Consider the following 19,454-nt stretch of genomic DNA (forward strand, 5'->3'; position numbering starts at 1 on the left):
CATTGTGTCATTGTTTGCATGTCAGTTTAAAAATTTGTGAGATGCTTGTAGCAATCGGAAGTAATTATGTTCAGCAATTAAAGTGATTGTGTTTGAATGATGCAACAAAATACGCTAATGATATATGTTAATATTAGAGACTGTCATCACAGCCATATTGGACAAAAGTGTTTACATGAAAGTATCAATAGAGAAGTTTCAATGCAGACTGGTCTGTGACAGGCTAACGGGATAGTGTGTATATGTGTGTTGTCAGGCACTACTCAGTGACCCGTGGTGACCCCGGAGGCACCCCGCGCACATGCAGTTAACGTTCTTTGGTTTAGTGCGCCATCTTCAGGCTGAAGTGAGCCACTTCACAAATTGAGCAACAAGGCACAAATACCTATTTTATATGCCTCACGGCTCTTTAAGGACTGAAGTCTACCCTAAAAGTTGATGCAAACTGGCTTTTTATATATCTCAATAAATTGTAATAGAAACGTTAATTTACAGTGGTATAGACATTTCAGATCAGAATTTCAAGATCAATGGTTAAATATGGTCTTCCTGTGTGGAGTTTGTGTGTTCTCCCTGTGCCTGCATGGATTTTCTCCAGGTCAATTTCCCCCCCAAAATATGCATGGTTAGCTGATTGAACACAATAAATTCTCCCAATATCTATGTGTGCATATACATGACCGGTTGTTTGTTTCCATGTGACCTGAATTTGGCTGGTAACCATTTCCGGGTGTACTTACTGTACCTTAGCTGGGATAGGCTCGAGCACCCCTGCGACCCTCATGAAGATAAGCAACATGGCAGATGAATGAATGATATTTGTTGTCTTTCTATAGAACCCAAGTGCGCTCAGTCTTGAGGTCGCAAACTGAGAGCTGAATTTGTAGAGAAGAATTCATGTTTCGAATGATCACAGCAAATCATCCAAGTCCTGATGTAGCAAAGCCACCTTAGATCATCACAGTTAAACCACAATGTGTTACTGTTGCTCTGATGTTTTTTTAAATGCTGTTTTATATTCACAGCAGGTATGAGATGCACCTTCAAAACAATTTTTTTCCACGTTTGTTATTTTTAGTTTGTTCTTTGCAAAGGTAAGATATGCTATGCTCTTTTTGGTCAACACTTGGTTTTCAAACTTTGCCATGGATGCCACTTTTTCCTAGATTCTTCCTTGTTCAGTCATTTACATTGACATTACATGAAGCAAAAGGTGCCTGCAGTAAAGAGAATCTAGAGCAGAGGTGCCCAATACGTTAATCACGATCGACTGGTCTATCTCTGATAGCGTCAGTTGACCGTGTCCTCATTACACACACACACAAAATGCCCACAGACATGTCTACTATGCATCCTTACTTGCTATTGGATATATCTTGTGATTGACATAAAGGTAAGCCAGTCAACCTTAGCGGATGACTCAACCCCTTGATCGACTTTTACCCACAAATTGTGACGTTCATCTTTTGATTGACATACACAATAAGCCAGATTTTATCACATGAACATTGGCTGTATCACCAGAACAAAACAACAATGCTTGTGCTTGACCTTTGTTGATGTAGATTTTTTGTTTTACTTGTTTTTTGATCCTTCATCCAACCATTGTTCTCCACTTATCCAACATTCTTTGGTTTGTTAATTTTCTGTATTTTTGAGGTACTATTTTGTCCTATAGTTGGTCGCACTTTGTTCAATTGACTATTTCCCCCACTCATTAGTTCTCGATAAGCTACAATCTCTGGGAACACCAATGACAAAAAACATTCACAGCCAAGGGCGTAGGTTTGCATAGGGACGGTAAGGACATAACACTACCAATTTTTCAGGATGCTCAAATTGTCCCCACCAACTTTTACACAACCTTATTTGCATTATATAATGACTTCAATTACATAGGTAATTTAGCTTGTCTTCTCATGTTGCAAGAATAGAATAACCCCAACCATTATTAAGTGAATGATTTTCATTAGGTTTAGACTTACGTTTATCCCTTTTCACTTGCTGAATGTGCCGGTCCATTTTTTTCCCCTCAAATGCACGCCCCCTCCTCCCGCCACGCAGACACACGCACACTCACACAACCTCGCCGCCTACAACGTGTATACCAGAGTTCACTAAATCCGGACCTCAGTGCCACTTTTCCTGTCGTGTTGTCCACGTCTCTCTCCCCTAACACACCTGAATCAAATGATTATGTCATCAGCAACCTCTCCAGAAGCCTGATAATGATCCTGATTATTTTGATTCAGGTGTGTTGGAGGAGGGAGACATGGAAAACACGACAGGAAAAGTGGCACCGAGGTCCGGATTTAGTGAACCCTGGTGTATACAATACAAATACAAGGTGCCGCCTCCTCTACCCCCTTCGAAGAGGAGGGATATTAGAATTCGGCCAGCACAAGCCACTGTAAGTAATGTAAAAAGACGTCATTGTTGTGGAGGTGGGGGAAACACCACAAATTTTGCTACTAAAAGTCCGATCTGCATCAGAGCATAGCATTAACCTGTGTGAACTTGATAACCTGCAAAACTACTGCGGTCAGGCCAGCATCCGAAAAGCAACAACAAAGTCAAGCTAGCCGACCCTCATTTGGATCATTGTTTGCATTACTGTAATGCAATGTGATGGCTTATGAGTGCAAGTCCCAAGAATGGCTCCACTTCAGAGGGACATTGACATGAACACGAACTGACATAAAGAAAAAAAAATGGAATGAAATCACACATCAGAATTTCATAAGAGTACCTTGGATGCCTCAGATGTAGATAGGTCCTTGGATATATCAGATTTTATTTTTAATGATTTTTTCCCAAACCGGTTTCATATTACAGTACTTTAGTTTGAGTCTAGGGGTGCTCCAGTGTCCCCCAGAAGAGTACTCTTTCTTGGATAGCTCCCCCATTTTTTTTTTTTTTTAATTAGAGAACTTTCACTTTAAAATGTTTCTTCAATAGTTTTTGAAAACAAAGGTTTGAATCAAACGTTGTACCCGTGAACCAATTCAGATAAAAGTTAGTATAAATAAATCCAAATTTTCCCTTATCAATTAATTAGGTTCATATTCATGAGAAATCTGGCCCTGACCCCCGTTCAATAATCTGTTTGGTCTTATTAATGTCCTGTCTCCAGCAAAAAATGTACATACAGGTTATGCTGTTATATTGCCCCTACCAATGTTGAGACCAAACCTGTGCCCTTATTCACAGCTATATTTACATCCAAGAAATGTTTTGATTACAGTGTTTAATGAACCTAACGTTTTAGGAATGTGGGAGGAAACAGGAGTACCCAGAGAGACAACCCCCTTCACACCAACACTATCACCCAGTCGCAACGTGTGAGCTCCACACAGAAGGCCCGAAGGTCTGATTGGAACCCATCAACTCAGAACAGTGAGCCAGATGCTAACCAATCGTCCAGCTTGTCACCGAATACAGAACTATAAATATACTCGACAAAATTCTACTAGGGGGGAAGAGACAACAATTTAGACCGTGCAGGAAGTGTTGGGGCGTATACTGTTTACAGATGCTTTTAAATATACAGGAAGTTGTTCGAACATTTCATTTAGCTTAATGTCGATGTACTGTATTAGTACACTCTTTGTCATCACTAGTGAGAGCCCAGCACACGTTTCACAACTGAATTACTAGTAATGGTTTTGCCCCACAACTGAATGTCAATTCTGCACAGCAGCACGACAAATTTTACATACTAGTAGGACAACCTGCCCATATTGTTAGTAAGTGAGGCAAACCTGCATTGGTTGCACGCTACCATCCCCACTTGTGAAGTGTGAGCTAATTGTTAATTTTTATAATGCCACTAGTGTAGAGTGCCACTAGTAGAAGGCCTTGTCAACAAATGCAGTTTTGCATGCACTCTTACTAAAGTATATTAAATAAATGCTCCAGATACTTCCTACAGCAAGGTCCCCTAATAACTGTCTTGGTTGCTTCCTCATTCCTTCTTGTTGAGGGTTCTGCAGAGGTACAGTATTTTCGTGTTGTGAAGTGGTCTTTGTTCAAGCTGAGACAAGTCAACGTTAACATTTACATCACTGTGACTGCTATAGCACTTTAGGAATGTGATAGCACAACCTTCCTAAACACAATGAGTCACATTGTATTACTGTACAAAAGATGATGCCATAGCTACCTGGGTCTCCAAAATATTCCGCAAAGGGCCCAGTGGGTGCAGATTTTCATTCCAACCGATTGGAATAACCAGGGGGGTTGCAATAACCATCCAAATTAAGCAAAAAATTAGTAAATAATGTTTTATTTAACCCTTTCATGGACAGTGGTAACTTCAGTGGACAGCTATTCAAAAGTGATCATTAGCTTAATTCATTTACTGCGAGCTGAGGTCACAGACTATGTGTTCTGGTAAATAGTACAACCCCTAGCACAAACTATGGAATCACCAGTCTCGGACGAGCACTCACTCAGACATTTTATTATGTAGAACAAACTCAGAAAGACCTTGTAAAAATAATGAATTTGTTCAAAAGTGCAACTCCTTGGCATTCAGAAACACTAAAAGAAATGAATAAAAAAACATTGCGGCGGTCAGTAAATGTTACTTTTATAGAGCAAGTGCAGGGAAGTAAATATAGAATCACTCCATTCTCAGGAAAAAATATATGGAATCATGAGAAACAAAGAAATAACATTCAAAACACATCTCTAGTATTTAGTTGCACCACCTCTAGCTTTTATGACAGCTTGCAGTCTCTGAGGCATGGACTTGATGAGTATTCTTCATCAATTTGGTGCCAACTCTCTTTGATTGCAGTTGCCAGATCATCCTTTCAGGTCAGAGCTTTGCTGTGAACATTTATTTATTTTTTTAAATTTCCACCACAGGTTTTCAAGAAGGTTGAGATCTGGGCTATTTGCAGGTCATGCCACTGACTGGATGAGTCTTTCTCCAAGGAATGCTTTAACAGTTTTAGCTATGTGGCATGATGCATTGTCATCTTGGAAAATGATTTCATTATCCCCAAACATATTTTCAATTGAAGGGATGAGAAAGCAATCTATTTTAATTTGCATTTGCAAAACTCTTTTATTAATTTATTTTTCCTGCGATTGGCTGGCAATCGATTCAGGGTGTACCCCGCTTAATGCCAATTCTTCGCTGGGATAGGCTCCAGATCCCCCACGACCAGTGTGAGGATAAGCGGCTAAAAAAAAAAAAAGAATAAATGAGATTCTTTTTTATTTATTGATATTTAAATACCCCCCCCCCCAAAAAAAGGGATCCTTCCATAAATCCAATTAATTTTATTTAAAATTAGTTATATATTCTTTTATTTCCCATTGCAAAATACATGCCAGCAACACTAATAGTTAAGATTGGATGTCAAATGGGGAATGCAAAATATTAGCCCCAAGGCGGCAAGTTTGAGAATCCTGTCCTATTTGAATGTGATAAAAATATTTAAGAAAATAAAATCATAAATCGTGCATGAACTGGTTCATGGTTGATTGATAAGCCTCACCGGCATGTGTTCACAAGAGTGAATAATTTTTTCATGAATCATTCTTAATGGGATCGCACTGATAGAAAGACTTTTAGTTCTTTAAAGATAAACGTTAGTATGATTTGAAATAATATTTGATATTATAAAAATCTGATATTGAAACCACTCTTGATGTTTTCTTTTTTATACAATATGTAAAATTTGTTTAACTAGTAGTTTGCCATTGTTTTTGACGTCGCGGTGTTGCCAAGCTTCCAGTGTATGACTCTAGCAACATAAACGTGTCATCTGTTCAACCCTTTCAATTTGAATCCGTGAGGAACATTAATGAGCATGACAGCACTGTCGATTTTTCACAAAACGAGCAGCAAAAGCAAAATGAACAAGAAAGACAGGATGAGACGAGAGTTTAACAAAACTGGTGTTCTGCCAAAATGTGCAAGATGCATACAGACAGAACATACTAAAGATGCCTTAAGAAAATACTTAAACGTATTGATATCAAATAAAGGTGGTTTAAATATGCTACGTGAATAATGTGGTGAACAGATCAACAATGTGCTTTAAAGCTACCACAACACAATGATTAAACGCATAAGAGAGAAACACATGCAAAAAGTATTTTGAGGCAATGAAAAGTTAATTAAAAAAAAAAAAAAAAACTCAATAAAAACATGAAAATGTGCGCATGTGTTGGACGTCAAGCCGCGTAGACGGAATGGCGTACCGCAAGCAACACATCACTTTTTCTCATTAATATTCATGACGTTAGCAATTGTTGCTAGGCGGGCCAACCTCCCGGTTTCCCCAATAGTAAATGAATGGAAATAGTATACGAACAAGATGTTTATTGAGCTAAACCTACCAATTCTGTCCGAAAATGATGTCCCGGTGCCAAATTCACTGGTAAAGATTTGGACGAACATACAAATGTTCAGTTAAAGAGATGGCTTGAGTGTTGAAGGCTGAAAAAGATGAGAAAAAGAGCCGAGCTGACATAAGGTTAGCCTTAGCTTTTTTATCGACACCTTTTTTTTATGCCACTGACAATGACATTTTCCTATTTCAACTATATATTCTTTACCACCATATGCCCTTTCATTCTTATATATTATATCCTCTGGTTGTCTTACGTCTCTGACCGTTCTTGGGTGCAATCTACATTGCTATTTTTGTGTAGCGATCGCAAATGCTACTCGGTGACAGCCAACGAACACTTTAAATTTTTTCATTAATAACAAATATCAATTATATAATGTATTTACACTTCCCCCTTACTAAAGTTTTTTTTTTACAACAGAAAAGGTAACAGTGGTAGTCAGATACCATTTTAATTTTTTTCAGGTCAGTCATTGTCAGACAGAAGCAGCACGGCAAAACTCCACGCTAAAAAGTAAGTAAAAATATCAAAATGACTTACCTCTTTGTCCTACAGATTGTCATCTGTAGGACCATGGCCCCCGACAAAATGTTAACTGAATATGAAATGCAGTTACTGCATATGAAATGTGAATGTCTAGAATCGTTTCTACAAGTTCCATATCAACAGTGTTTGATCGGCATGTTTATTTTTGAAAGATTACCGGAGAAAACAAGCAGAAATATAATGGATTGCATGCAAGGGCGTGTGTATAATGTCCCACTTCCACGTTACGATAGCGACGTCAAGGTCCATAAATAGCATTTGTGCGGTACACTATTGCAGTAACCCGGTAGTATTCGTCGAGTGACAGTGACAATCTACGTCATCACTCCAAGGGTCCATTGTCTGCTTAAAACATGGCGCCCTCTGTAGGTCAAACCATGTACTAAATATTATAGATTTTTAAATCAATGGCAATATTTTATGTGTTTCTAAAAACATATTTAGTAAAAGAGAACAATTGTGGCTCATTAGAGCTTACAAGTCTTTAAGTCCGAGGTTCCCTTTAAATGACCACACAGCTTGGCTGAATGCAAACTGGGGAAAAAAATGCCCGCAGGAATATAAGAGTACAGTAAAGGCAAATTGCTCTTAAAGTGAGCATTACAGCAGGGGTCCCCATCTGCCGGGCCGCGGACCGGTACCGGTCCGTGGCGCATTTGCTACCGGACCGCACAGAAATAATAATTTAATAATGACGGCATTCTGGTTGAATTAACCCTTTGCCCCTGCTTAACACACCAATATCTCTGTCTACTCTAGATATAATACTACGGGATAGATTACAATGTTGTCATAGAAGTCCATTGATTGGACTGCTAGCAGTACATCTTGTTTGTGTATATAATATATCTATGTGCGCTTGTCCTCGAAAATATTGTATTACTAGGCCGCGGGCGCAGCACATTTGTTCCGGAAATAATTAGCCCCCACACGAGCGAAGATAACTGGAAAACAGACGTCTTTGGAGATATTTTTACGGCGAAAAGGATTATTTTTACGGCGAAAAGGGCACCTGACGAGCCTACAACCTCGAAGACCCACGAACTGGGAAGGAGTGGATTCGTGACCCGTTTGTGAATAAACAGAGAGATCGCAAATGACTGCGACCTTATTAAACGTACATTTGAGACAACAACTCTACCGAGGTTCTGGATTAAAGTCATTCTGGAATATCCTGACATCGCGACAAGAGCATTGAAAACCTTGCTACAATTTCCAACATCGTATCTTTGTGAAGCGGGCTTCTTAATTAATGTTTAACGACAAGGCGAAGTCGTTAATGGTGAGCGCGGTGTGCAGCTGTTGTGTGCAGCTTTCATGGCAGGATGAATCTGAGGAGAACTTTTCTGCAAGTCCTTCCATGATCAAACGTAAGTTAATATTCCTTTCTTTCAAGAAAGTTTGTAATGTTTACTTTGGAATCGCTGCATTTGCGCATTTTGCGGCTATGTTTAACGTTACGCGCATGCGCAGAACCGCATCGTTGCAATTTATGATGGGTTGGAAAATTTGTCAGAACACCGGTCCGTGAAAAAAAACAAATGACACCGGTCCGTGGTGCAAAAAAGGTTGGGGACCCCTGCATTACAGTACTGTAATTGCATTAGATGAGTGAGGGCGTTCCTTATCTCGTGGTCAGCCAATGGAAAACGTTATGACAAATGCTTGACAAATGGACCAATAGCAGCTCTCCTCTCAATTTCTGAGGAAACGCGTCGAGTAACATAGCTTCCGATTGGCCAAAACGCAAGTTGTGTGATTCCCCCCCCCCCCTTTTTTTTTTTTCTCCACATTTCGCCGTCCTGTTGGAGGGATTCCGGATCTCCATCTGTCACGGGTCTGTTTAAATATTTTACGCGAAAAGCGCTCTATGTTGTTGATGACTGTCATTTTTTAAAACCTGCCTTTCCGTGTATAATGTGTTTATGTATCTATTTAAAGTAATGCTTGGGCGTATAGTTTACATTATAGCACGGTCGAGCCTCACTTTCGGTTTTTAAACACGGCAAAGGTGCTTTTTACTTTTGTTAAACGGTCTCATGACGACGACGTCCACATGGAGAGATAATCACGGCTCAGTAGACACCGCGTGGCTTTTGAAACTAGACGAGCAGAAGTGTATGGCCATGACAGCCTTACAACATGCTTCCACCCTCTTAGGTTTGCTTTCAAGTGTGGAAAAGCAGTCAAAGTTTTGTTGTAGCGCTTATTAAATGTTGGAAGGTTGTCCTTGCGGCGTGAGCCCAGTTGCCAGGCGACCACCCACAAATAAAGGACGGCAGCATAATGCTCTTTATGCTCTCTGAAGTGGGTGCGAATGTTAATCAACTTGTCAACAAAATGAATCAAATTAAAAAGAATTATCAACAAATTACACGCAGGTTATTATTTTTTAATAGGCTACATGGTATTTAACTCATTGCCTGCCATTGACAAAAATAACGTCCAATTTGAATTGGAATGACTGACCGTAAATGCCCATGTTTGAGTACAAATTACAGCACTAGACGTGCAAGTTGTTTTTGCCTGGGAGGGGTGAGTAGCATACCGCACGCATTTTTAGACCTTGACGTCACATCGTTAAGCGGAAGTGGGACATTATAGACACGCCTTCGCATACAAACTAGTATATTTGTGCTAGTTTTCTCCAGTAATCTTTCAAAAACGAACATGCCGATCAAACACTTCTACTATGGAACTTGTAGAAACGACTCTAAACATTACGACTGTCCACATATGAAAGATGTTTTCTTCATACGTTTCCCCGAAAGCAAAGACTCATAGGAAAAAATGAACAATGGATCAGCTTGTGCGGACGTCCGAAAGACCAGTTTAAGGACAGCAAGGTGAAGTCATACACCTTCATATGCAGTAAAAAAAAATTGTTGAGGGTCATGGTCTTACAAATGACAATCCCGACCCATTGCCTGCCACAGCGTCCCCCGAAGAGGTAAGCCATTTTGATATTTTTACTTATTTTTTAGCGTGGCGTTTTGCCGTGCTGTTTCTGTCTGATAATGAATGACCTGAAAAAAATTAAAGTGGTATCTGACTGCCACCGTTGCTACATTTTCTGTTGTAAAGAAACAACTTTAGTAAGGGGGAAGTGTATACAACTTAATAAGAATCAAGATTTGTTATTAATGAAAAAAAAGTTTGTTCACTGTCACTGAGTAGCATTTGCGATCGCTACACAAAACCAACAATATAAATTACCCCCAAGAACGGTCAGAGACGTAAGACAGCCAGAGGATATAATATATAAGAAAGACAGGGCATATTGGGGTAAAGGATAGCTTTTTGAAACAGGAGAACATCATTTGCCACGTTTACATGGAGCCAAATATTCCAATTACAATCGGAATATTTGTTCAAACCGAATAAATGTGTTCCATATAAACACCTCATTCGGAATGAACAGGCCCAAACCGAATGGAATTTCATTCCGATTCACAGGGGTGGAATATTCCTTTTCCCAAACCGATTAGAAGTAAAATTATATCATGTAAACAGGGAAGCGGAATGGTGTCTGGTTGCGTTCTTTCTGCGCATGCTCCGTACTGACGTGTTGACGTCACTCGGTGACGTAAGTAACGTCACTTGCAACATGGCTTCCAAGCACACGCACAGCGCACCCACACTTTTTAAATGAACGGCGTATCATTCTGAAGTTTTGTTTCCACTCGAAAAGTTAAAACAGCAGCTGATCTGACGATCGATCTCCATGTTTTGCAACGTGACGCTTTGTTTTGATTAATCTGCGCATGTCAGACGGCAGTTGTCAAACGTCCTTTCGGAATAAAGGCAGTCACATGTAAACGCTGGATCGGAATAGATGAAGTGACATGTAAACAGCTGATGTGAAATTTCCATTCGGAATGATTTGAATCGGTATGAATAAAAGTCAGCATGTAAACGTGGCTACTGTCAGTGGCGTAGGAGAAAGGTGTGGATCAGCTTGGCTCTTTTTCAGCCCTCGACACTCAAGCCATCTCTTTAACTGAACATTTGTATGTTCTTCCACATCTCTACCAGTTAATTTGGCACAAGGGACATCATTTTCAGATAGAATTGGTAAGTTTAGCTCTGTAAACATCTCCTTTGTACACTGTTTTCATTCATTTACTGTTGGGGACAAACGGGAGCGTGTCGCCCTTAGCAACAGTTTCTAGCGTCATGAATATTAATGAGCGGAAGTGACGTGGAGCATGCGGTACACCATCGGATGTCTAGTGCCGTCAATGGCAGAAAATGCCATGAAGGGTTCAGAACCCTGTGTTGCCAATGCATGGTATTAATGCAACAACATTGGGATGCAACTCCAGGTTTGTGTGTCGAAAATCTAAGTACCGTAATTTTCAGACTATACGCTATTGCCATTGGCTCTTGACTTCGTACCCTCAATGCCGCGCATTCGTTTTCTGTTCTGGAGGCTTTAATAAAAACGGAATCGACACACAAATAGTGAGAGTTTCAGGGTGCGGTCAAACAATAAACACAAGTTTAAATGAAAGAGGCACACACATTTCAGAATCTGACTTCAATATATACAGTGGGGAGAACAAGTATTTGATACACTGCCAATGGGTTTTTCCATTGGCAGTGTATCAAATACTTGTTCTCCCCACTGTACCTCACATTTTACAATCTAGCGGGCGTTTACTTTAATCATTCAAACCATTGGTCAACAGTTCCAAGGGTCGTCTGTGACTTCCCCTTATTTGGTTATCAAAGACTTGTGTAGACTAAGGGGGATCATGTTACACCTTTGTGGTCTTCAAAGGACTAAGATAACTGGGTTTACTTTTAAGACACAAAATGGTATATGTTCAACTAACCAGAATGTAAATGCATGATTGCTTTGAACAATAATGAAAGGCTACATAATGTATACAAGTAAACATATGAGTACATAACAAAGCCTCTAATTTTTTCCCTCATTTTGAATCCTGCAGCTTATACACAAGTTTCCGAGTTACTCCCGCTTTACTTCCGCATGTCTGCTAGGAACTTCCGTTTTAGAATTTCTCCATCCAAAACAACAGGGGAGCTCTTGGTGCCACTGTCAAATAAAGTGTTACCAAATACCATAACTAGCAATTAAGGAAATAACTGAAACGGTAACTGAGGAAATAATTAGCACAGAACATGAATTTTGATTATTTACATCTGTAACGCTGCAATGCATATTAGGAGGCATGTTTGACGACAACAGTGTTGACAGCAGATGGCAGCAGAGGTTGACTGTCTCCCCCAAGGGAGCAGTGATGGCCAAATGAAGCTTCTTGAAGTAATGAAGTCATGGTGGTCATTTGATCTTATGACAGTCTTATGATGCCGCTGTCAATGTAGTGTTACCGGTTAATATCTTTTGTTGTAAATATCCCATAATATAGTGAGGTCAGCTGCGGCTTATAGTCCAGTGCGACTTATGTATGAACAAATGCCGTTTTCGTGTCAAATTTAGTGGGTGGTGGCTTATTGTCAGGTGCGCCTTCTAGTCCGAAAATTACGATAGTGTAGAAAAACATTGTTCAAACTACTAATGACAGGATTACACACACAGAAGCAGGAAGGTTGAATGGCTAAATGAGTAGTTTTACTGTTTAAATATCCTTAAACCACTCAAATGTTTTGTGTGTAGCAAAGAGTGTTTTTGTTTTTGTCAACTCAGCACAGTAAAGTCTAGTCTTTTCTAGTCTGATACTCCTTCCTGTGGCCAGCAGCATTTTTACATTCTTACATTTTAACTGGGAGGGCTGGTGGTATAACTGCCACTTTATGCTTAGGTAAGTGACGAGTTGTAGAGGTGGGCTTTATTGTATGGTTCAAGACTGTGTAAATTTACCAACAAAACCTGTTTCTGTTAGCTTCAAACAATATGGAAATAAACTGCTGTATGCAAGGAACAGTTAGCGCGACAAGGGAGTCGCAAGGGATGAGGTACCAAGCAGACTAAATCAATGTTCTGTGGAATATTGGCGTTGCTTTCAGAACAAGTTAAAGAAGAGGGCACTTGTTGGTTGTTTCTCAACAGCATTCCTCATTTTGGTTATTTGGAAATGTGCTACTGGTTTTGAGAAATTCTGACCACAGACAGATTTAGCTGCTGTGTACACACAACTATAGCACTGGCACAAGGACGGAAATAATTTAGCCTGAAGATTTAGAAAAGTAAGCCAAATTGAATTCAAAGAAATCATGTGACGGTCTCTCTATGGAGTGACGGCGCCTGCTAGGAGAACAAGGATTAATGTCATACAGTTTGCCCCACACAGAATAATGTGGACTTCATTGTGCTGCGCATCCGTCCTCAAGAGTGTTTTGGACGCTGACTTTGCACATTGCAGATGCAGCATGTATATTTTGTTCTGTGGTCATTTATCTGCATTCCAGTTATACATATCTGTTTATGACATAGCTGTTGTTTGAAGTGTTTTAGTGTGCATATTTCTGCCTATATTGTGTGTCAAATAGAATATTAGGGAAACAATAAAAAGAAAAAAAGATTTTAGATAGAAGCATTTGATTCTTATTTTTGAGAAAGGAATGACGTATTCTAGACAAAAGTTTTACAAATATTTTTTCAAACTAAAATCATACATTAGAGATATAAAGCTTTATAGTTGATGATTTTCTTCTGTCTAACCCTATTTTGGTGGCACAGTGGATGAGTGGTTAACACGTCCGCCTCACAGTTCTGAGATCAAAGTCAATCCCAGGCTCCAGCCTTCATGTGTGGAGTTTGCATGTTCTCCCCATATTTGCGTGGGTTTTCCCCAGGTACTCCGGTTTCCTCCAAAAACATGCATGGTAGGCTGATTGACCACTTCAAACTGTCCCGAGTAGAGCCATGCGAAATGTCCAATTCTTAGATTATTCGTGATTGGGCCGTGGAAGATTCAAGAACGAGTTACAAACATCCAAATTCCGATTATTTAATTATACCAGGTAAAGCGGAACTAAAACACAGTCAGCAATGAGGAACGGACCGAGAGTAAATACCATGTTCAACTCATGCCGCTAGATTTAAAAAAACAAAACAAAAAAAAACATTAATACCTGACTGCGGCCGACGGCTGCTACAAACAACGCCCAGTTGCTAGTTGCCACAAACATACGGCCACATAATGCTACGGTAGATATCACATAAACATAGAACTAGATGCGAAATGACAGATGACGGCGGCGTTTGAACATGTGTAGAGAACTAGATGCGAAATGACAGACTTGCCGGCATTGGTAAACAGCCGCCATTTTAAAGCAGTAGACTTCTCTGGAAGGCTCTGCTGTAGCGAACCTAATTAACTTTTTATCTAAACTACTCCTAATTCGGCAAAATCTTGACTTGTATCTATCTTGAATAATGAAACAGTTTTAAAACTTTCAAATGTCGAAAGTAGACGGAAGGGAAATTATGGAATAACGGGAGCAATTTTAACAACTTTAGCAGTTGATTCACAACATTAAATTAATTGAATGTAGTTTAAAGCTGCTGAAACAGAATGGGGACTTGAGTATTTTACTTACTGTTTTGAACTGTTAATTTGATACTGAAATAGTAGTTTGGTTTAGCCTGAGAGGATTTTTGAACAATTTTGGAACTAATGTATGAAACATTTAAAAAAAACAAAAACAAAAAAAAAAAAAGGGAGGTGGGTGCATCAATAATCGATTTATAATCGAATCGTTGCCTCTGAATCGGAATCGAATAATTAGGTGCTCCAAGATTCCCACCTCTTTTCCCTAGGTATGAGTGTGTGCGTGGCTTGTCTCCTTGTGCTCTGTGATTGGCTGGCAACCAATTCAGAGTGTATGCTGCTTACTGCCCATAGTTAGTTGGGATAGGCTCCAGCACCCACCCGTGCGACCCTTGTGAGGAGAATGGCGTACCGCACGTGACACGTCACTTTTGCTCATTATTATTCATGACGTTAGCATATGTTGCCAGGCGGGTCAAGCTCCCGTTTGTCCCTAATGGTAAATGCATGTAAATAGTGTATGAACGAGATGTTTACTGAGCTAAACCTACCAATTCTGTACGAAAATGATGTCCCTGGGGCCAAATTCACTGGTAAAGATGTGGAAGAACATACAAATGTTCAGTTAAAGAGATTGTTTGTGTGTCGAGGGTTGAAAAAGACGGGAAAAAGAGCCGACCTGATCCAGAGATTTTTTATCGACACCTTTTTCTTGTGGGCATTGCCTTACGCCACCGACATTCTCCCGTTTCAACAATCTATCTTTACCACCACATTCCCTGTCTTTGTTATATATTATATCCTTTGGTTGTCTTATGTCTCTGACCTTTCTTGGGGATAATTTACATTGCTATTTTTGTGTAGCGATTGCAAATGCTACTCAGTGACAGACAACGAACACTTTTAATTTTTTTCCTTATTTTTCACTAATGTATTTACACTTCCCACTTACGAAGGTTGTTTGTTAACAGAAAAGGTAAAGCTGGCTAAAACAGGGCTAATTTATTTAAATATCCGTATTTTGGAAAAATAGGCCTACATGACTGTTGTGATATATAAATGTTAGTCAAAGCCGTAGTACCACTACAAGTAACTCAGTAGGAGGCCATATATGTCTCCCTACCTTTGCAATCTCCTCTGTATTAAAAGTCCTCCTCGTTCACTTCGCTCTTCCTCTATCCTCCACTTGTCCGTCCCCCGTGTATGTCTCTCCACCTTCGGTTCCAGAGCATTTAGTCACTTGGGGATTGTCATTTGTAGGACCATGGCCCCCAACAAAATGTTTACTGCATATGAAGGTGAATGACTTTACCTTGCTGGCGTTAACACTGGTCTTTTGGACGTCCTCAAGTTGATCCATTGTTCATATTTTTTCCCCTCTTTTTTGGCTTCAGGAAACGTATGAAGAAAATAACCTTCATATGTCGTAATGTCTAGAGTCGTTTCTACAAATTGCATTGCAGCAGTGTTTACTCAGCATGATCTTTTTTTAAAGATTACCGGCAGAAAACAAGCAGTAATAACATGGGTTTTATGCGAGGGCATGTCTATTTTGACCCACTTCCGCATCACGATGGCGACGTCACGTTCTAAAAATAGTATTCGTGCAGTACGGTATTGGAACAGGAGATGAATGAATGAACCTCATTTTGAGCTTCCTGTAACCCCCTAAGTTGTATAAGATGGCACCAAATTGCGGGTAAACAGCAACCTAGTAATTGTGTCTAAAAAATACTGTAGGAGTGAAAAATCTGGAATGAGATTACAAGATGTATGTATCTTTGAGCAAGAACTGCATCATATTGCATTGTTGTGCCACTTCCCGTTGCAGAATCAGTTGCAGAAAATTAGCATCTTTCATTTAGGACACACAGCAACATGTGCACTCCACATACAGTGGGGCAAATAAGTATTTAGTCAACCACCAATTGTGCAAGTTCTCCCACTTGAAAATATTAGAGAGGCCTGTAATAGTCAATATGGGTAAACCTCAACCATGAGAGACAGAATGTGGAGAAAAGAAAAAAAAAAAAATCACATTGTTTGATTTTTTAAAAGAATTTATTTGCAAATCATGGTGGAAAATAAGTATTTGGTCAATACCAAAAGTTGATCTCAATACTTTGTTATTTACTCTTTGTTGGAAATATAGGAGGCCAAACATTTTCTGTAACTCTTCACAAGCTTTTCACACACACACTGTTGCTGGTATTTTGGCCCATTCCTCCATGCAGATCTCCTCTAGATCAGTGATGTTTTGGGGCTGTCGGTGGGCAACACGGACTTTCAACTCCCTCCACAGATTTTCTATGGGGTTGAGATCTGGAGACTGGCTAGGCCACTCTAGGACCTTGAAATGCTTCTTACGAAGCCAGTCCTTTGTTGCCCTGGCAGTGTGTTTGGGATCATTGTCATGCTGAAAGACCCAGCCACGTCTCATCTTCAATGCCCTTGCTGATGGAAGGAGATTTTCACTCAAAATCTCTCGATACATGGCCCCATTCTTTCTTTCCTTTACACAGATCAGTCGTCCTGGTCCCTTTGCAGAAAAACAGCCCCAAAGCATGATGTTTCCACCCCCATGCTTCACAGTTGGTATGGTGTTCTTCGGATGCAATTCATTATTCTTTCTCCTCCAAACACGAGAACCTGTGTTTCTACCAAAAAGTTCTATTTTGGTTTCATCTGACCATAACACATTCTCCCAGTCCTTTTCTGGATCATCCAAATGCTCTCTGGCAAACCGTAGACGGGCCTGGACGTGTACTTTCTTCAGCAGGGGGACACGTCTGGCAGTACAGGATTTGAGTCCCTGGCGGCGCATTGTGTTACTGATAGTAGCCTTTGTTACTGTGGTCCCAGCTCTCTGTAGGTCATTCACTAGGTCCCCCCGTGTGGTTCTGGGATTTTTGCTCGCCGTTTTTGTTATCATTTTGACGCCACAGGGTGAGATCTTGCATGGAGCCCCAGATTGAGGGAGGTTATCAGTGGTCTTGTATATCTTCCATTTTTTAAATAATTGCTCCCACAGTTCATTTCTTTACACCAAGCGTTTTAACTATTGCAGATTTAGTCTTCCCTGCCTGGTGCAGGTCTACAATTTTGTCTCTGGTGTCCTTCGACAGCTCTTTGGTCTTGGCCATAGTGGAGTGTGACTGACTGAGGTTGTGGACAGGTGCCTTTTATACTGATAACGAGTTAATACAGGTGCCATTAATACAGTTAACGACTGGAGCATCGTTAGACCTCGTTAGAAGAAGTTAGACCTCTTTGACAGCCAGAAATCTTCCTTGTTTGTAGGTGACCAAATACTTATTTTCCACTCTAATTTGGAAATAAATTCTTTAAAAATCAAACAATGTGATTTTCTGTTTTTTTTCCACATTCTGTCTCTCATGGTTGAGGACTACCCATGTTGACAATTACAGGCCTCTCTAACCTTCCCAAGTAGGCGAACTTGCACAATTGGTGGTTGACTAAATACTTATTTGTCCCACTGTACATAATGAATAGGCAGTTCATCTAAAAAGTAAGGCTTGTGGCCATACTACAATGTCTAGTTTCATCTAATTTTGGAAATGGCCTTAGCCATATGGAGGCCACACGTATAGTCTGATGTATACAATTAATATTGATACAAAAACATTTTATTTGGAACGTCGTCAATTACCGGTAGTTTCTTTTTTTTTTTTTTTTTTTTCAATATGGCAGTTCCTTCCTCCCTTCAGGGTTTTGTTCTCGAGATAAACCCGCAAATGCTGAACCACAACTACGCAATTGCCTACCGTACTTTATTTTTGAGGAAAAGTCACAGTTTTTTTCATAGTTTGGCTGGGGGTGGGACTTAAACTCAGAAGCAACCTATGTGTGAAATTATAAACACATTATTATATCATTTCACATGTTATTTTGGTGTTTTGGAGTGACACTGATGGTTTGGTAAACTTGTTAGCATCTTCTTTATGCCATAGTTATCTGAATAACTCTTAATAGCTATGTTACATTAACAAACCGGCCATGTTCGCATTTCGTTGTTCGTGCATCATGTAACATTGTCATACTGTACACTTATTCAGCATGTTGTTCTCTATTGTATTTTTATTTTAAATTGCCTTTCAAGATGACATATCTGTTCTATGTGTTGGATTTTATCAAGTAAATTTTCCCCCAAAATAAAACTTATACTCCGGTGCGACCTTTATGTTTTTTTCCTCTTCGTTGGGCATTTTATGGCTGGTGCGACTTATACTCAGGTGCGACTTATAGTCCCAAAAATACGGTAATTAAAATAAAGTACTACATTTTCAATTAGTTGTATATTTTCTAAATGAGTCATGTGCTGAATTTGATTTTTGGAGTATAGTCATTTCGGGGGGGGGGGGGGGGGGGAGTATCTTACAATCGAGTAGTGTATACTACCCCAAAATAGTCATCTTTTATTTTGGAGATAATTTTGATTGAAAATTAAAGCTCTCATATTCATCATATAAAAAAAAACAAGAACAGAAGTTGGAAAACGAGTTAGAAATAAAAATCAAACAACTGACAGAGGAATTCGCCAATAATCCCACGGACAATACCACAAAAGAACTTTTCAGCGCCAAAGAACAACTCAATAGTATTCTGTCTAAAAAAACTCAGTTTCTGTTACAACAACTACGATATACCAACTTTGAGCATAATAACAAATCCGGGAAATATTTAGCAAACCAACTCGAACGTAACAAAGAAAAAACATTAATTACAACAATACAAGATTCAGCCGGCATAATAACACAATCACCAGAAAAAATTAACGAAACTTTCTACAGCTACTACAAAAACTTATACTCGGTGACAAACGATCATAATGAAGACATTGACCTATTCATTAATAATCTTGACATCCCCCAAATAACTTTAGAAAGCCAACAATTGCTAGATACCCCACTTACCCTCGCTGAATTATGGAATGCCGTAAAGGACATGCCAACAGGTCGCGCACCGGGGCCCGACGGGTTCTCGACATCATATTTTAAACACTTTTGGAATATGCTGGCACCACTTTTCTATAGA

The 19,454-nt window shown here is 39.6% G+C and overlaps 1 protein-coding gene across 3 annotated transcripts in view; it reads left to right on the forward strand.

Annotated features, from left to right (window-relative positions):
• Positions 1–19,454, forward strand: part of acsl1a (acyl-CoA synthetase long chain family member 1a) — a 128,734-nt gene that overhangs the window by 81,270 nt on the left and 28,010 nt on the right. Inside the window, exon 1 of one of the 3 annotated variants that reach the window (XM_057842400.1) lies at positions 8,698–8,755. The exons of the other annotated variants lie outside the window; for them this stretch is intronic. The gene's annotated coding sequence lies outside the window, so the exon portion shown is untranslated. Of the gene's footprint in view, positions 1–8,697; positions 8,756–19,454 lie in introns of those variants that run through there. 3 annotated transcript variants of the gene reach the window in all.

Source organism: Corythoichthys intestinalis, chromosome 8 (assembly GCF_030265065.1).
Source record: "Corythoichthys intestinalis isolate RoL2023-P3 chromosome 8, ASM3026506v1, whole genome shotgun sequence".
In the NCBI taxonomy this organism is placed as follows: Eukaryota; Metazoa; Chordata; class Actinopteri; order Syngnathiformes; family Syngnathidae; genus Corythoichthys; species Corythoichthys intestinalis.